At 39.5% G+C, this 17,879-nt stretch overlaps 1 long non-coding RNA gene across 1 annotated transcript; it reads right to left on the bottom strand.

The window, feature by feature from the left end:
* Positions 1-1,553: 1,553 nt before the first annotated feature.
* LOC142828024 (uncharacterized) lies at positions 1,554-17,575 on the bottom strand. The gene is made up of 3 exons (XR_012902932.1): positions 16,976-17,575; positions 4,201-4,438; positions 1,554-3,091 (listed from the first exon to the last, which is right to left on the bottom strand). It is a non-coding gene; the product is annotated as an uncharacterized LOC142828024 (long non-coding RNA).
* Positions 17,576-17,879: the final 304 nt, after the last annotated feature.

Below are 17,879 nucleotides of genomic sequence, written 5' to 3'. Positions count from 1 at the left end.
ACCACCATCATGGTAAGAGGTTTCGGAAGAACAAGCCTCCCCCCTTCCAGAGTTGAGTGAACAGAGCTGGGGGAAAGGGTTAAAAGGTTTGAGTCAGCCTGCTTCACACCTGCCAGGTGTGAGCTATAAGACTGGCTCAGCCTGCACCTTTCCCCCTTTGTTTTAAGGACAGACCTAAAGCAGACTCCCTGAGGAGTCTTTTCTTTTGCTAGTCCAGTGAAAGCTGGATTCAGTTGCTAGTCCAGCTGGTGGCTAAAGAGTTGAAATCACTGAGAGCTGAAATCACTGGTTTGGCTGAGCGCCAGACCTATTGTAGCCAGTGAAGTGGCGGCGACCAGTGGCGTGGTGTGGAGCGGCAGCAGGCGAGGAGTGGTGGCAGGCGAGGAGTGGTGACCAGTGGTGTGGCATGGAGCGGTGGCAGGCGAGGAGCGGCCATCAGCAGCATGGTGTGGAGCGGCGGCAGGCGAGGAGTGACGACCAGCGGTGTGGCATGGAGCGGCAGCAGGTGCCCAACGGAGTGTCCAGAGACGTGGAACGAGACAGCTGGTGGAGCGTGGCAGAGTTTTCGTATAAGGTATATTCCCCCACTCCCATTTCTACCCAGGTTGGGAGGTGAAACCCTGTGGGTGAACTTTTGGACTCTGGGTTGCACGGACCAGGGACAGAGACTTTTGGGACTTTTGGGGTGTTGGACTTTTTGGACTTCGGGCGATTCTTGGCTGGGGGTGGGGGGCTTAGCTCATGTTTGGGGTTATGAACTGTTTGTGGTGTTTTCCCCCAGTTAATGCCGTATGACTTCTCTCTCTGTTTCATTAAATGTTTCTTTCCTACACTCAGACTCAGTGCTTGCGAGTGGGGAAGCATTGCCTCTCAGAGGCACCCAGGGGTGCGTGAATTTCCCAGATTACTGGGTGGGGGCTCGAGCTGGTTCTATGTGAGATGGACCCCAAGATATTGAACCCAGCCCTGGTTACTGCCAGGCCTACCCGGCAGAAGGGTTACACATTATTATAACTAATGATAGGTAAAAAATTAAAACACATACTTATAATTAATGGTTACTGCTTTTTAGAAGTACCTGCCTTGTCTTCATCTTGCTGTCCACCACATGCCGCCCAGGAACAGGACTGAGCCCCACAGGAGTGGGGGATGCCCAGGAACAGGACTTCAGCCCCTCAGCAAGGGCTGCCTGAGAACAGGGCTGCAGCCAGCGGTGGGGCACCAAAGAAAGGAGTTTCAGCCCTCAGGGGGGCAGTTGGGCCTCAGCCCCGTGTTTTGGAAAGGCTAGCAGTCTACCTGGTTTCTCCCATGTCACCCTGCCTGTCTCCAGACACCACGTGCTGGCGCCTGCTTTACTGCCAGCCACGAATAGGAGATCGCTGCAGCTGTGTTGATTGGAGAATTCAAGGACCAGTCCAGAGCATACAAATACAAGGCATTTTGCCCCCTTAAAAAAAAAAGTCAGGATGCCTGGAAGACAGTTTAAATATGGGGCAGTCTCAGTAAAATCAGGATGAATGGTCACCCTATCCATGTCATTCTTCCTGTTTTGCAGGTGGGAAACCAAGACAGGGAGTGGTAAAATTTTAACTGCCACCAGGTGGAGTTGAACCTGGGACCTCTGGAGCTTAGTGTGGGAGCCTCTACCATTTGAGCTGAAAGCCAGCTGGTTTGCAGCCTTGGCTCCCTTGATCTTATCTGTTGCTGTAAGTGGTCTAAGTGTCATTACATGAGACAGTGAATCATGCTAGGTGTGCAGGTTACAAAATGACTTGTCCCAGGTCATTTGAGCAGAGCCAGTAATAGCACAGAGGTCTCCTCAGGCCCAGTCCAGTGCTCTGCTTAGTAGGTTAAAGTTGAATGCTTTTGTAAACCCTACCCTTGAACTTTTGGCCTGTAGTTGGCTGTTTAAGAAACGTAACTGGAATGCCGATCTCGTTGAATTAACATTTTAATTTTTTTTATGGCAAATGCCTACCGGTAATTATAACTGTGACAGGCACTAAGTACACCAAACAGCGAACATGTTCAGACTAACTTTTACCTGCTCACGCTGTTTCATAATGTTGTTAAAGGGATATTCTGAGATTAAAATGATATAGCGAGAATATTACAAATGAGAGTATGTTAAAAATCAAAATTTGAATGGAGCTCCCATTTCAGTATCCCTTTCTCAGTACACAATCTTGGTACAGAGAGAGGAATTGAACATTGAGGTTCCTAAATATCTGCTTGACATCAGCTGGGTTTGTGGTCATTTATACCTGTGCATTGAAGATACCAAAAAATGAGGCTAGGTTTTAAAAGGCCCATCAACCTATTTTGACTTTTCATGATTTTAATTCTTTGCCTCATCTTGGATAATAAAATAAACTAGTCTCTTTGTGATTCCCATGAACTAGCACAGTACATCTATGTTTAAATGTTTAAAAAGTGTACCTACTGACTTTAATTGTAAAATCATTTCTAACATAATTCAATTTTGTAAAAATCTTGTTTTTTTGAAAGTGGAATATAACTATACTACCTCTCTCCCTTTAAAAGCCTATATCTTTGTTCTTCTTAAACAATTGGTTTAAACTCAGGACTGTAGATTAGACACAAGGGACAACCCCGGCAGTTTTAGACCATTGGTGAGACTATGAGATGTATTCCATGCTTCATCTTTGAAAATACAGAGAACTTTACCTCAGAAGTGCATGTCTTGGGTTTGCCCACATTTCTGAGAATGTTAATACTGTGTTGTGGGAATAGTGCTGCGTTCCCTGTTATCATGCAAGCAATTGCTAACTGTAGACCTCTGACTTTGTAATTTGTTCTTTATGGACTAGCCTGCAGCCAATAAGCAAAATCAATAGTCTTTGCTGAAAAGTAAGCAAGTGCCAGTGTGTTATGTGACAGGTGAAGATACATGTGCTTACCAGGGGTCAGGGGGCCACATCAAATTTCTCTCTGACTTCTTTTCAAAAAGCTAAATCCATTTAGGGAGCATTCGTCATTGGAAAATGTTGCAGTGGGGAATTAGGCAGGCTCCTGCTCTTCTTTTCTCATTTAACGATGTTTGTTTTCAACAGCCTGTTCAATAATGTCACTGAGAAGAAATTATGTGAGAAGAATAAAGTGCTTATAGTCTATTTATTTATTCATTCATTTCTGTAGAATAACACTAGCTGTTGCATTCTCATGTTTATTAATACTATTGTTCTAGTCCAAACAATTGTTTGTTCTCGTCTCCCTTTGGGGAAAAAAAAAGTGGGTCTTATGGCACTATGGAACTGATTACCTCTCGTTTAAGTCTGAGATGAAGGTTGTACGGGATTGATGGGCCTATATATTTCTATAAGCTCCCCTTCTCTGTATTTGAATAGGATGTAAATATATTCCATAATTTCTGTCCTGCTGAGAGATTGGAAAGCTTTTTGTTTTTCAAACTGGAATGATCAGGCTTGAGCCATATCGGAAAAAAAGGCTAAAAAAGTAATAGATTTAGATGAACTTAGCTGACACGGGTTTGTCATCTTGGAGATTTTATCACCACAATTTCATCCCCTTCTCCCGCCCCCATCAACTATTCAAAGTATTTGAATGTTCAGGTTCTTAGGGAAACAGAATCCAGTCAAATTGCCTTGCCTCTCAACGTGATGTTAAACTGTAACTAAATGCACTTACAGGTGTTCTTAATATTACATTTTGAAAGGGGGATGGAATAACTCAGTAACGCCTCAAAGCACACGTAGATTTTTCAAAAGAGCTTGAGTGAATTAACTCCTATATTCTATTTTTAAAAGTGGCGTAGGCATTTACAAGTCTATACCTTACTGATTTTTTTCCAATGAGTTTTAGGCTCTGATGTGCCTATGCCACTTTTTAAAATGGGGCTCAAGCCTCTAAATCACTTAGGCACTTTTGAAAATGTTTTTCCTCATCTAATGAAAATGAAAGACTCCTAAGTGCCATAATCTGAATTTTAGTGGCCATAGTTGCTCCATTTGACAGCCTGGCTTGCTGCCATTGAGTTACCACATCTACCTCCATACATCTAGCCAAGAAAAAATGACACTGGCTATGAAGTTATATCAGATTAAAGATTTCTTACATGTGAGCAGAATTTAAAAAACAATCAGACTGCTGTCTTAAATATCCAAATTGTTGCGATCTTTGATTCTGACATGTAATATAACCAAACTTAATTTTTCTTACCAGAATTTGTTTTCTTTATACAAATATATTTTCTCCGTGCTGATGACTAGAAGCATTAGAATTTTCTCTCTCAGCCAAGCATTGTCTTCCTTTGAAGATACTGAATTACTGTATGCAGTTTTCCAACAGCCTTTGAAACTGGGTGCTGCTATACTGTGAGCCCACACCACAGGGCTCTGGGATTTTACAAGATGCTTATGAAGCTCTGTGTTATCTGGTGAGTAGTTGTCTTGCAACACTATTAAGACGAAATAAGAAAAAACTTCCAAGTTGACTCATGGGGGTCTTGCAAAACACTGTAATGGAGAGTCAGTCCTAATCCCCTCCCACTCATGCTTTTTTAGTCTGCAGCCTGTAAACATTTAAATACGGTCGGAGTTTCAGCTGTCAGAGTTTTGGACTGTGGAAGCTTTCCTTGCCACTGAATCTTGTTAGTGTGTCTGTCCATCCCATTTTCCATGCCCTCTGTCAGTTATATGATAAGAACAAAGATTTGGCATGCTTTTTAAACAGTGTTGTTTTTATCAGGTGTCATCCCCAAGCTAGATTTTAACACATCTTAAAGTTTTGGTAGGAATTTTGCCAAAATAGAGATCGGGATTCAGATTTCACAGGTGGCTATCCCTGGGTGAGTGAATCAATGTGGAAGACTGCAGACAAAAAAGAATTAATAATCTCTCTAACCATTGTTTATAAAAATAGCTATCCAGAGATATTGATAATCTAAGGAAAAAACACAACCAAAGTAATAAGACAACACAGCTTCAGTTATACAAAGACAAGAGACCATGTCTTCAAGATGTTTCAGAGCTGCTAACTGAACAGAGCCTAGGTTAAACCTATTCTTTACCAACTCAGCTCTTTTTTATATAAATATATAATTAGGTCTTAAACCCTCACAAAAGGAAAGTTTTGAGATCTTATACTGCTGATAACGCTTGCAGCCGCATTGCAAAAAAAAATCCCTCTGTCTAAGCCAGAGTCTCTCCCCCTTTCACAAACGAGTGTTAGACTTTAGAGAGGAATAATATATATCCCGGGGCTTTCATAACCCCAGGTCTCATGGTAGTGCTCCCTTCTATGCTGTTTGTGTATCAAAACCTCAGATCCATACTCCCTTGAAATTTCCCAAAATTCGATCTAGAACCAGACTTGGGCTATGTCTACACTGTAGAGCTATATCAGCATGATCCCAGAAAAGCTCTGCTGCATCCATGGAATGTGTCTGCTTTTCCAAAAAAAGTTTTTGGAAAAGCGGGTGCATTTTTTCAGAATCCCTGTAAACCTCGTTCTATGAGGAAGAAGGGATGTTCCGAAAGAGGGTTTTTTTCTGACATTTGGCCCCGTGGAGATGGACCAATGTTGGAAAAGCCTCTTTCAGAAGAAAAGCAGAAAAAGATACACACATTGTGGTTCACAATTTGCGTATCTTTTTCTGACTTTTCCCTACAGTGTAGACATAGCCTGAGTCATTCTGAACTTGAATTGTTTGGGTGGCAGAAGTTTAGTTTGACTAGAATTTTTTTTAAATGTTAACATAATGCTAACAGGTTTTTTCTTGGTTTTCATTTGTTTCTCTCATAAACTGTGAGTGTTCTTCAAAAGAATTGCAAACCAAATCACTTTGTTTCTCTTCTTATCCTGCTACCAGAACATAACTCATATTACTTACAATTACTATCATCTTTTTGTGAATGGAAGTGGTATCCTGTCCATTTGCTATGGTACACTGACACGTTTGGGAGTAACACAGGTTGTAATAGTTTAAGTAATTAGCCTGAAGTTTGAATATGACAGTGTTCCCCAGAATGTGGTTTTGTTGGGATTTTAATCTAAGAGTTTCTTGGTCCTTAAATTCATCTTTTGGTTGCTTTTCCAAATTATCAGGTATAACATATTTTTTAGAATGTCCCTGATTATTCGTCTTAAAATCTAATGATCCTTTTTTTTCAATCCCTCTCATTGCAATATTTCTCTTTGTTTCTCAATTTCCTGATACCTAACACACTAGATACTAGCAGGACAAAATGTTACTTACAAGGACAGTATAAAAAAGCCCTAGCAAGAATAGACAAAATATGTCCCTCCTACTTTAGGCAAAATGATCCTGCAAAATGAAATCCAGGAGAGATCTCTGCAGAACGTTCACTAGAAGTCAACCGAGATCCATGTTGGTACAGACACCTACCTGCACACATCCCTGAAAGACCGAAGCCTTTATTTAAAACTAAACTTAAATCTGCTTACTGCTGTGTAACTGCTTTATTTAAAACTAAACTTAAATCTGCTTACTGCTGTGTAACATAACCCACTATTTATGCTCCCCTCTAAAATTTGGCTTGATTTCTCAATATAAAATTTGAAGCTGAATGCAATCTTGAGGTGCTCTTTATTCATAGATATATCAAGATGTATCCCTTTGAGGCTGCTGAGACTTAGTTATGTTCTAGATCTGTATTACGAAACCCAGTGAAGAATAAGAGTGTCAAGTTCTAAAATGTACTTGATAGAGTTTTTCATACTTGAGGAGAAGAAAAAAAAGGTAACATAGGGGCTGATTCTGTTAGTCCTGATTCAGCTGCCTGATCCAAAGCCCACTGAAGTCAGTGGAAAGATCTCTGTTAACTTCAGATCAGACCCTAACACAGATATGAATGAGGACAAAATTATGATGGTAATTTTTAAATATATGTATAATTGGATCTGACACACTTTGTTAAAGAGCCCTTTTTTCCCTCTAGAAATTCAGAAATGTAGCTGGTGAATTATTCATAACAAAGACTTCATTCAGTTAATTTTGCCTTTTTCTGGTCTTGAATTGTCTATGACTAGACTGAAATATACAAATATTTACTTGTTGTTTGAAATTATTGACACAGTAAGTTCTGCAAATGATTCTTGGGCTCTGAGCCCTGCAAAGACACAACCCATTATGGGCTACCAACAGTAGATATAGTTAATCACATGATTTCCAGGAATCTGTAGATTTTCCTGAAGCAGTTCATTGCAAATATTAATATTCAGAATTCAAACTGTTTTGAGTTGACATATAGGTTACTTGATCATTTTAGTTTTCCTTGACTGGATGGACATTATTTAGAATGAGGTTTATTTCGTAAATATGACTACTGATTCAAAATTAATTATCTATGGATAATCTATGCTATCTACTTAAAATTCACCAATTTTGTCAAACTATCCTGTCAGTTTATTAGTTTGCTAGAACATTTATGGAAAACAAATGTAACAGGGATCCAATAATAGCTGAAGAGAATTTAAACAACCTCAGATATTACCGAACAGTGATAGAAATGTAGCCCTGTTAGTCTAGGATAGCTGAAACAAAATACAGGACTATGTAGCACTTTAAAGACTAACAAGATGGTTATAAACCATCTTGTTAGTCTTTAAAGTGCTACATAGTCCTGTATTTTGTTTCAGATATTACCCTTTCTCTTACATAACTTATTTTATTTCAAGAGAAAATTGGATCAGCAACTACTCTAAATTGGATCAGAACTACCTTAGCATGGGATACCAGCTATACACAGAGGTGAAAGAAAGGGGGTGCACCCTAGTGCCCAAGCTCCGGCAAGAACTAGCTACGCTGCAGGAAAAGCCAGCAGGGAGCTACTGAAAGAGCGGCAGGGACCTGGATTGCAATAGGACAGTGCCTGTAAGAAATTTTAAGTCACTGCTAAATATACATACAATCTTGCTCAAGTAGTCTTCAATAGGAAAAAAAAAGTCACAGTGAAGGGGGTCTCTTAAGAAACACAGGGACTGACCATTCCTTTGGAGAAGTTTTAGACCTAGCCATTGTGTCAGTTTTCTGACCTAGAGCTCCCTGCAGAACACTGGAGTAATGTTCACTTCATTTGGAGTCTCTAGCACCTCTGAATAAAAGGTATCAGTGTTACTTAGCTACGATGCAAATAAATATTCATAACAATGGCACATGCATAGCTAATTGAACAGTTTTTGTTAATATTATACTAGATATTCATGGACATGTGCCTTTTTCTATAATGAAAATACTGCCTTAGGCTAGCTTTGTTTTTCTTGTCAAGAACAATTTATGTGCTTTCATTTAAATGAATATAAACTCCTATTCTCATGACAAAATAATTCACCATTAATTTGGGTAAAGATATTCTTTATTCCCTTTGTGGTGGATTATTTTTTTAAATAGAAACCCCTAAATGTATCTTGGATTTTTTTTCAGGCATTATGTCTAATTTCAGGACACATAATGTGAATAAATAGTGATTCCTGTGATTATCTGAGGCATATATATTGTGTTTGTGCACATAAGACATTTTGCTTAAAATTAATCTGGAAAGTAACAATAAAAATAGAGCATTCTCTATGAATATCAGTATGGTAATTTTGGCTTATTGGTTTATTTAGTCCTTTTATTATTTTTTTTAAAAATTCTCTTTTCTTCTCCTTTTCTGCTCTTATTACTCTATTATAACTTTGTTCCTTTTTCTACGAGTGGCTGAGATTCTGATCTTGAAGAGTTTTCAAAAGGATTAGGATCTGGGATATCAAAAATAAGATAAAGGAAGAATTTACATGTGGAGCTAAAAAAATTAATATAAAGGGAGATGTTTTCTTACAGTCTGGATCTTTTTAGCATCCTTAGTATGTTTTTTTGGGGGGCAGTGGAGAGTGAAGGGACTTTTTATAGCAGATACTAATGCATATGGCCTTACTTTCACAGAGTCTATTTTCTCTTCTTTCTCCTGTTTACAAAATTCTCTAACTTAAATTTCAGTGATGTTATTCCAAGGCAACAAACAGTGCTAAGCATTGAATTAACTAATCAATTACTTCAATTCAGACAGCAAATTAAGGTTATTTAGTAAATAGTATATAACTCTTTCCATTAAAAGACTGAACCTGAGGTTATTATATTGCTATTAATACTTTTATTACTGGTTATGTTAGGATTCTTTAGTAGGTGACTGTGTTGTGATGCCCTTTTAACCAAGTGCTGGTACCCACCATAAGCCTGGAGATGCACATCATACGGTGGAAAAGATAAGGCCTAGAAAAAGTAAGCAATGTATGACTCTGGCTGTTCAAAAATAAAGGGTAAGATTTCTTGCTTTTTAAAATAACTTTAAAAGGTATGAATGTGGCGTTTCTGAAAGGTGTATTTGACAGCCATGGAGACTGAAGTTCGTTCTATCTATCTATCTATCTATCTATCTATCTATCTATCTATCTATCTATCTATCTATCTATCTATCTATCTATCTATCTATCTATCTCCCTCCCTCAATCATAGTTATTTTTCAGGCAATCTGTATTTGTAAAGCAATACATGCTTTTCTTCTAAAGAACAGTTTCCAGTATGGTTTGTGGTATAATCTTTTCCATCCATTTGTGGAATTTTTTTCCATCCACGTGTGGAATAAATTTTATGTGCACCGAGGAATGTGTGGATGCGCATCACCAACTGAAATAAAAAAAACTAACTGTGGGCATTCTACTACTCAGCTATGCAGCATTTTAATCTCTCTTGAATTGCTGCACAAGCGCATAGCTTACAGGGAACACTGGCTGTTGGTAATGCAAGGTTCCTTAAGCTGATTCCTTAGTGTGCCTCCTCTCTGACTAGGAGTCTTTACTTTGAAGGATAAGAAGAGACTCAGCATGCCCATTGAGTCATTGGTCTATGTTCTGACACTGGCAGTGAGCTGATGCTCTTTGTGATGTGGGCTGTCCACTAATAACTGGAGTAAGGCAGCCAAATTCACGTCATTGAAGAGCCATCAGATTACAGCTTCAATTGAAATATGGGCTGGTGCCATAAAGCTGACAATTACTAATTGCACCAGTGGATATAGTGTACTTAGATTTCCATAAAGCCTTTAACAAGGACCCTCCCCAAAGGCAAAATACCTCCCATGGGATAAAAGAGAAAGTCCTCCCATGGACTGATAACTGGTTAAAAGACAGGAAACAAAGGGTCAGAATAAATTTTCAGACTGGAGAGAGGTAACTAGTGGTGTCTCACAGGGGTCTGTACCGGGACCAATCCAATTCAACATATTCATAAGTGATCTGGAGAATGGGGTAAAGAGTGAAGTGGCAAAATTTATGGATGATTCTAAACTGCTCAAGATAGTTAAGTCCAAAGCAGACTGTGAAGAGCTTCAAAAAGATCTCACCAAACTAGGTGACGGGGCAACAAAATGGCAAATGAGTTTCAAAATTGGTCTCTGTTCTGCAAAGTAATGCACATTGAAAAACATAACCCCAACTATACGTACCAAATGATGGGGACAAAATTAGCTGTTACCACTCAAGAGAGAGATCTTGGAGTCATTCTGGATAGCTTCATGCAGGACTCTACGCCACTCCTGTGCGGTCCAAGCCCTGTGCCCAGGGTCCCAGCTGCCAGCCACATGTCTGGGGTTCCACTCCTGGTCCCAGTCCCGCTATGGTCCCAGCCCTGGCCCCCTTACCCTGTTTGATTCCCCTATACCTGGAGATAGGATGACAGGAGTAAGGGACTTTCAGCACCCTTGCTATTAAAAGTGTTCCAGCACAACTGGAAAAGGAGTCATGAAATAGACAGGAGAGGAGGAGGAGGAAGTGCTGCTTCCCTTCGAAACTTTAGCCCTGGAATGGGACTGAAATGAGAGAGACCCAAACTCAAATCCCATCCCCATATTAGGCAGAGGGGCGGAATTGAACCCAGGACTTGCACATCTCAAGGCTATTTTGGTTGGGAGGCTTTCTTGCCCTCTCTTTTTGAAACTGTTTCACTTTGGAGCAGGAACTTGAATGTGAGTTGCTCAGATCCTACATGAGTGTCCTAACTCCCAGGCTGTGTAATCCTTCTCAATTTCTTTCCCTGGCCCAATGACTATTAAATGTCATTCATACTGTTAATTCATAGTCATTCATGATGATGGCGAATAATCACTAGGCCAGAGAAAGAGAGTTATATAAAAGTAATAAAGCTTTAGGCCTGGTCTACAATTTAAATTTAGGTCAAGCTAGGTACATTGATGAGGAGTGTGAAAAATTTACAGAGAAACATAATTATGACAATCTAAGCCCTAGGGTAGGTGCTTCTAGGTCAATTGAAGAATTCTTAAGGCCATGTCTTTGCTACAGGGAAGATTGACGCTGCTGTGATCCATCTTCTGGAGTTTGATTTAGCAAGTCTAGTAATGACCCGCTAAATCAAACTCAGAAGGCACCCCTGTTGGCGCCAGTACTCCTGCTCCTCACGATGAGTAAAGGAAGCCAATTAAAGCATTTGCTCCCATGACTCTCCCACTGCGGAGACAGCACAGAAAGCTCAAGAAAGCCCCCGTGCCACAGGGGGTTCCGCAGCTGGGAACTTCATCACTGCCAGCCCTGCTGACACTGGGAAGTCCCTGAGGTTCCCTAGCCAGAGCCACCTGCCTCTGCCAGCCTTGCTTCAGCCACAGATTCCACAATTGGGCTGCTCAATCTGGCCACACTGCCATCAGGGTTATCCTGGAGTTCCCAGGCAGGGCCCCTTGATAACCACCAGCCCTGCTGCCATTGAGGGGGATGGGTGCCTGCCATTGGAAGCCCTGCTGAAGCTGGGGTGTCCTAGGTAGGGCCGGGATTCCCTGAGTGCCTGGCCCAGCTGATGGCAGGGGTTCCTTGGCTTGAGTGGGAGCTCCCCAGCCACCACCTGGTCTAACTGCTACTGGCCCAGCCAGGGCACCCCAGCCCCATGTTCTCTCAGCTGGCTCCCACTCCCATCTCTGGGACTCTTTGGCTCTGCTGAACCATGGATGTTGATGGACCAGGTCCTGGATTTGGGAGATTCAACCTGTTCTTGATGGGAACCCAGTAAGAGATTCATAAATGCCTTAAGTACCTTGGCTAACTAATGCCCATCAAAATTAATAGGGTTTTGTCTACACTGCAGGGTTTTTGCACAAGAAGCCTTTTGCGGAAGAGTTCTTGTGCAAAAACTTCTTGTGCAAAAGCATGTCCACACCTCAAAAGCACATCACAAAAGCGATGTGCTTTTGCGCAAAAAAGCGTCCACACTGCATGGACGCTCTTGCACAAGAAAATTCTGATTGCCATTAACAGAATGTCCATCAGAGCACCTGTCCTTTTAGAACATCAGAGAACCTGTGATAGCCTCTTTTTGCACAAGAAACCCCTGCAGAGCATCCACACACACCTTTTCGCGCAAGAACTCTTGCACAAAAAGCAGTTATGCCTCATAGAAGGAGGTTTACCTACACCGCAAAAAGCCCTCTGTTCTGCCAATTGACTGTAGATTTTCTTGCACAAAAATGCACTTGAAGTGTAGATGCTCCGTGGATTTTTGCGCAAAAACCCTGTAGTGTAGACATAGCTTAGGAGATAGGTGTTCTGTTCAGAAAATCCCATTGGCTGCCTATCTGTATCTTTAAGTACATAAGTGTCTTTAAAAATGTTGCCCCTTATCTTTATACCTATTTGTAAAATGCCTAGTTAGTGCTATATGCATACGGAGAGGTGGATCTGCTAATTTAGCAAGACAAAAGTACTAGCACATTGGAGAAATAGATACATAATTAGATTAGATTGATCGCCACAATAAAGGCTGTTCAAGGGAACAAAGCAGTATGAGTAATTCCATGATTATTATGTACAGTCCACCAGCCCTTTTTATTTGGCCTTTATTTATTTATTTATTTATTTATTTTATTTTATTATTATTTTTTGCCCGCTAGTACTCTTGCATGTGAACAATTACACTTTTTTTTTAAATACTGAAAACTTGCATTTTTCCATTGTTTGTTGCTTCCCATCTCTAAGAGATTAATAGCCTTAAATCCAATTCATCACCTCTGAGTGCATTAAAGTGCTCTATACCATCACACCATTTAATGGTGTCTTTTATATTCACAATAAGATATTTATAGTGAGAGACTTAAACTTTCATGTTTCTTAATTAAAGAGATTTTCTAAACTAGTTGTAACCTGCATTTGGCCTTACGATACCTCCTGGAATAACAATGATCTGCCAGTTAATATGTAAGGGCTCACGACTGATTGTTGCTCCTCTTCTTCTGCATATTAAGTAGCATTCATTAATTAATATTCAGCTAGCTTGCCTCTTGCACACAGGACATCATCTTTGCACTGGGTTCCCAACAGACAAAAGAATAATTGTAGTTTAAATGCAAAGGCTTTGAGTGGGGTGGTGAGATTATAAACATGAAAAAGTATGCCTGGGCTACAGAACTGTAAGGGGAGGGAGGTATTACAATAAAAATGTGCTCCTAAATGGTTTGAAACATCATTCCACTTTGTATCCCAGAGCTTTATTATTCTTATGGATGTATCCTCCAGTTGCTCTCTAGGGGCTTGTCTACATGGTGCCTGGAAGAAAAATAGCTGAATTGGTTGTAATTCACACCTACGAATATTTCGGTATGTGTCCACTCTGATTTCAAATTGAGTATCATATTTTATTACATTTTTAAAGTAAATTCATATTGAAATAGGTCACTCTTCATCTCCAATCAGAGCACCCACCCAACGGAGTTGCACTGCAGTCACTAAAGTTGTATATTACAATCAGTTTAGTTATTTCAAATCCAGATTCTGTGTACACAAGATCTAAATGCCCACTTCAGCAAAGGACTTAAGTGTGTGCTTAAGTTGATTTCAGTGGGAATTAAGCATGATCTTAATATTAAGCATCCACTTAAGTGTTTAACTGAATTGGGGCTTAAACTATTTCTGGAAGAGGCAAACAATAAAACTCTTTCCACAAATGTGTTGGCAATTTTCAAATATTTGCTTTGATAAGAAGAGCTTTCCAGTGACATAGACTGGTTATTTAATTCCTCTTGAAAAGTTGAAAATAGAAACCACTCTGATGATCAGATCATTGTAATGTTCATTAAGTGATTTTCATATACGGGGCAAAAAAACTTAGATTTGTTTTAAGTAAGTCACCAAATACTGCAAAACTTGCTGTGCATCCTTAACCTAATGCATGTGAATAGTTCTGCTGAAGTTGCATTATTGAAATTGTTCTTTTTGAAAGTAAATGTGCTGATAGGACCATGAGAACGTATCTGAGATGAGTCCACAAAAACAGACAAACAAATCCCCAATCCAGATATGCTCCATTTTGGGAATAATTTAAATCCAGATCCAGTTTGTTTAAATTACTTTCTAGTACATAATGAAATAAGGACTTTGGCCCTCTACAATTGAAAAGTTTGTGCAGAGCCACACACTTAGTAGACCTGTTTTGTCACAACAGCTGCTACTTTTTTTAGCTCACTATTGTGGGGTGGTTGTTTTTGTTTGTTTTGCTATTTTTTTCCCAATGATGTCTCCCTCTGGGACATGTCACTTGAAGCTTATGTTTGTCATGCTTATGGTGCAGGGAAAAAACACACACTAAATTCAGTCTTTAAATTAAGCTGTAACCAAGCTTGTATATTCATTAGAGGAGAAAAATTCTCTTCTGAGAAGTTCAAATTGTTTATTGATTTTCATTTCTGTGTTCTAGTGAAGCTTGAGTAAGTCTGTCTCACTGCAGTCCCTCTGGGGCAGCACCACCAACAAGTACATCACATTTCAAACCAAGTAAGCAGTTACCAACAAAAATATGAGAATTCCTTTAAAGCCATATTAATCAACAGTTAGAAGGTGAGAATTCCAGTTGGGTAAAATGGATTCTTTTGCACAGGGAATAACAAATCTTGAATTGCAGTTTAAAAAGGACAATAGCTGTGAAAAGCCTAAAACTGAATGAGGTGAGTGGAGAGGGCAGTTAGTGGCATAGCTTTGCAGGGAAACTGGGAAGCTTTTTATGACATTACAATTTTTTTTAAATTATCTGATGTTTCAGGGTTCTTCTGTTATCTGTGTTGTCAAGTTTGTCAACAAAGAAAAACACTGGGTTCTGCAGACAGTGACACCTTTCTATTTGGTATCTTTATAGGAACATATTGCAACAAACAGTGGTAAGGTCACACAAAGGAGCAATTTCTGTGTCTTAAAGTGAAAGCTAAAATCAGCCTTGAAAGTGGACTGAAGCTTAGCTTAACTTTCAGTGCCTTTTATTAGCAATTAAAGTATTACTCTCCTTATTAGAAAGTGTGCTGAGGTGTTAGTCTTCTGTTTCTCAAGGTTAATTTCTACTTAGAAGTTTAATTAAATGAACTTTAATTTATTAAGCACATAGACTTTAGGCAGGGATGGAATTTTCTACCACCTCTGAGTACAAGTTTCCATATGCATTGGAAGAACAGCCTCCCCCTCCCCCCCCCCCCCCCCCAAACATGTATATGTTTTAGAATTGTCTATGGCCAGAAACTGTCAATAATGAAAGATAATTCCAGCTTCTTCTTAGAAAGATAAGATAGTAAATAGTGTGTTATAGTGAACAAAAAGAATCAAATGAACTAAGGTACACACAGGCTCAGCATACTTTGTTTAAACATGTATTGGGGAAAGCAACATAAATATATACAAATATGCCTGAGAAATAACCATATATGTTTTGAAATTCATTAACCCTGATAGGAAAAAAAACCCTTTTATAGAAAAGAGAACAGAGTCATTTGTGCAACTGCTTTGATGTATCAAATTGCTTACAAATGCACTGCAATTTTGGCTGGCTACAGGTAGTTACATGGGCAACAACTGAATTAGGAATGACCTGGGGGCTCTGTGTACTAAGGTAAATCAGTTTTACTGGGTATCAGTCCTAACAGGCAGCTAGTTAATCAAAAACTTCTCCATGAAGAAAAGGGAAGAAATAGTAATTGAAGCATCATAACCTGTTTTTAAAAATATTTTAAAAATATTGAGCCTGTAAAGTATATTGCTGTCTTTGTTGTTCTGTGCAATGTGTCTCACTGATGTCTCTTTCCATATGTTTCAGTGCTCATTGAACAGAATGCATTTAACTGTTCCTGCAGCTGCCTGTTTTCTGGTGTTATGACTTCCCTTTCATCTGATTTGTCCTCCACTTGTTTTATATGCTTGCAAGTTTTCTACCTTTGAGCTCCATAAGCAACAATTGGAGCTAAAATGTTTAATGTTAAACATCTCGAGCTTCCCCTCCTGCCGCCCATGTCAGTTTTTGAGAATCTTAGTTGGCTCTGGGGGTATGAAAAGCAATGCACAGAGAGCAAATATGGTAGTAAGTTTCAAAGTCTGGATTGTATGCTCAGATTTTTTATAAGGGGTACATACGGTTATTCTAGGCTTTTTTCTTCTGAGCAAAGCATTCAGATTTTTTAAATACACATTTATGTGGATGTCCATAACTATTATGATTAAACATCAGGTTCTTTCTGAAAGTTCTACTTAATATTAGATTTAAGAATGAAAAATAAAGCAGAGTTTTAAAATTTCCTCTGAATGTTATTTAAAAAACCTCCAAATACTATTTTTAAAAGGCCTAATGGATTGAAGAGAACAAACCTCACTGATTATTAATAGTTATTACTTTTATTTCTGAGGGATTTGTGTTCCTGGCTCCTTTAAGCATCTTAAAACTCTTCCCCTTCATATATAATGCACAGTGTTGTTTTTGTGTTACTAGAAACAAAACAACTATGTTCAGGTCTGGTTCTGTGAATGTTTAATATTCATTACTAACTTTATTCATATGTGTTTACAGGCTTAGTCCAATATCCTGTGCCTGCTCTATTTATTAAAACAGATTCCTGTATATGCACATCTCTTTCATTTCAATGTTTGTTACATTTTAATTTGAAAATAATCATGTTAAACCACAAACCTGCAGTTGGATCCGTATGGATGGGGCTCCGTTTATGTAGAAGGATCACTCACCTTGTGGACAGTTGTAGGATCAGGGTAGGGCCTCAATTTGATTTTTCATTTGTTCTTGTCAAAAAGAGAAATGGTTTCACAGAAAATAACTCACCAAAAATGTGCCCCAACATTATTTCACATATTGTTGTATCTCATAAATTCAAAAAACCAAACACTACATATTTTATGGCTTAATCCAATTTATGTATGATTGCATAAATTGGGGTGGGCAAATACTGGTTCACAGGATAGATGGGGTCCACTAGGGTTAGCTCCTGGTGGTCCCCAACTACTACATTTACCTGCACAATGCAGGTACCGGTGAGCGCAATTCCTGTTGGCAATGGATAGCTGTTCCTGGCCAATGGGAGGTGTGGGAAGTGGTGGCCTGGTCTGCGCCACTTCCTGCCTTGACGGTTGGCTGGGAATGATGATCCACACCCAATGGGAGCTGTGCTCGCCTATATCTGCAGCAGTGCAGGTAAATACAGCAGCGGCTTGCCAGGGATTAACCCTGGCATACCGCCACCTTGTTACTGCTCACCCTGATATAGATGGTCCTCTTCCTTTTTTAATGGGATGCAAGGATGTAGAAGAGGAAGAATAAATGACAGTAAAAATGACAACATAGAGCAGGAAGAATATGGACTGGAGTGGGAATTTATCAAGGAGCTAGTTTGTAACACACTGACTTGTACTGATTAATACTCTGCATTATTTTTAGGAGGGGACACACATCAGAAACAGATCAGGCAAATGGATAAAGCAAAAGGTGAAGATGAGTAGTAATGGTAGAGTAGCTCTAATAAAAGAGGGAGATTGCTACTTTCTTTAGCAGACAAAATCAAGAATGCTACAGAGGCTCTGCT

The sequence above is a fragment of the Pelodiscus sinensis genome, chromosome 3 (genome assembly GCF_049634645.1).
Source record: "Pelodiscus sinensis isolate JC-2024 chromosome 3, ASM4963464v1, whole genome shotgun sequence".
NCBI lineage: Eukaryota > Metazoa > Chordata > Testudines > Trionychidae > Pelodiscus > Pelodiscus sinensis.
The sequence above is the reverse complement of the archived record's forward strand: the minus strand, read 5'-3'. Positions and strand labels throughout refer to the sequence as shown.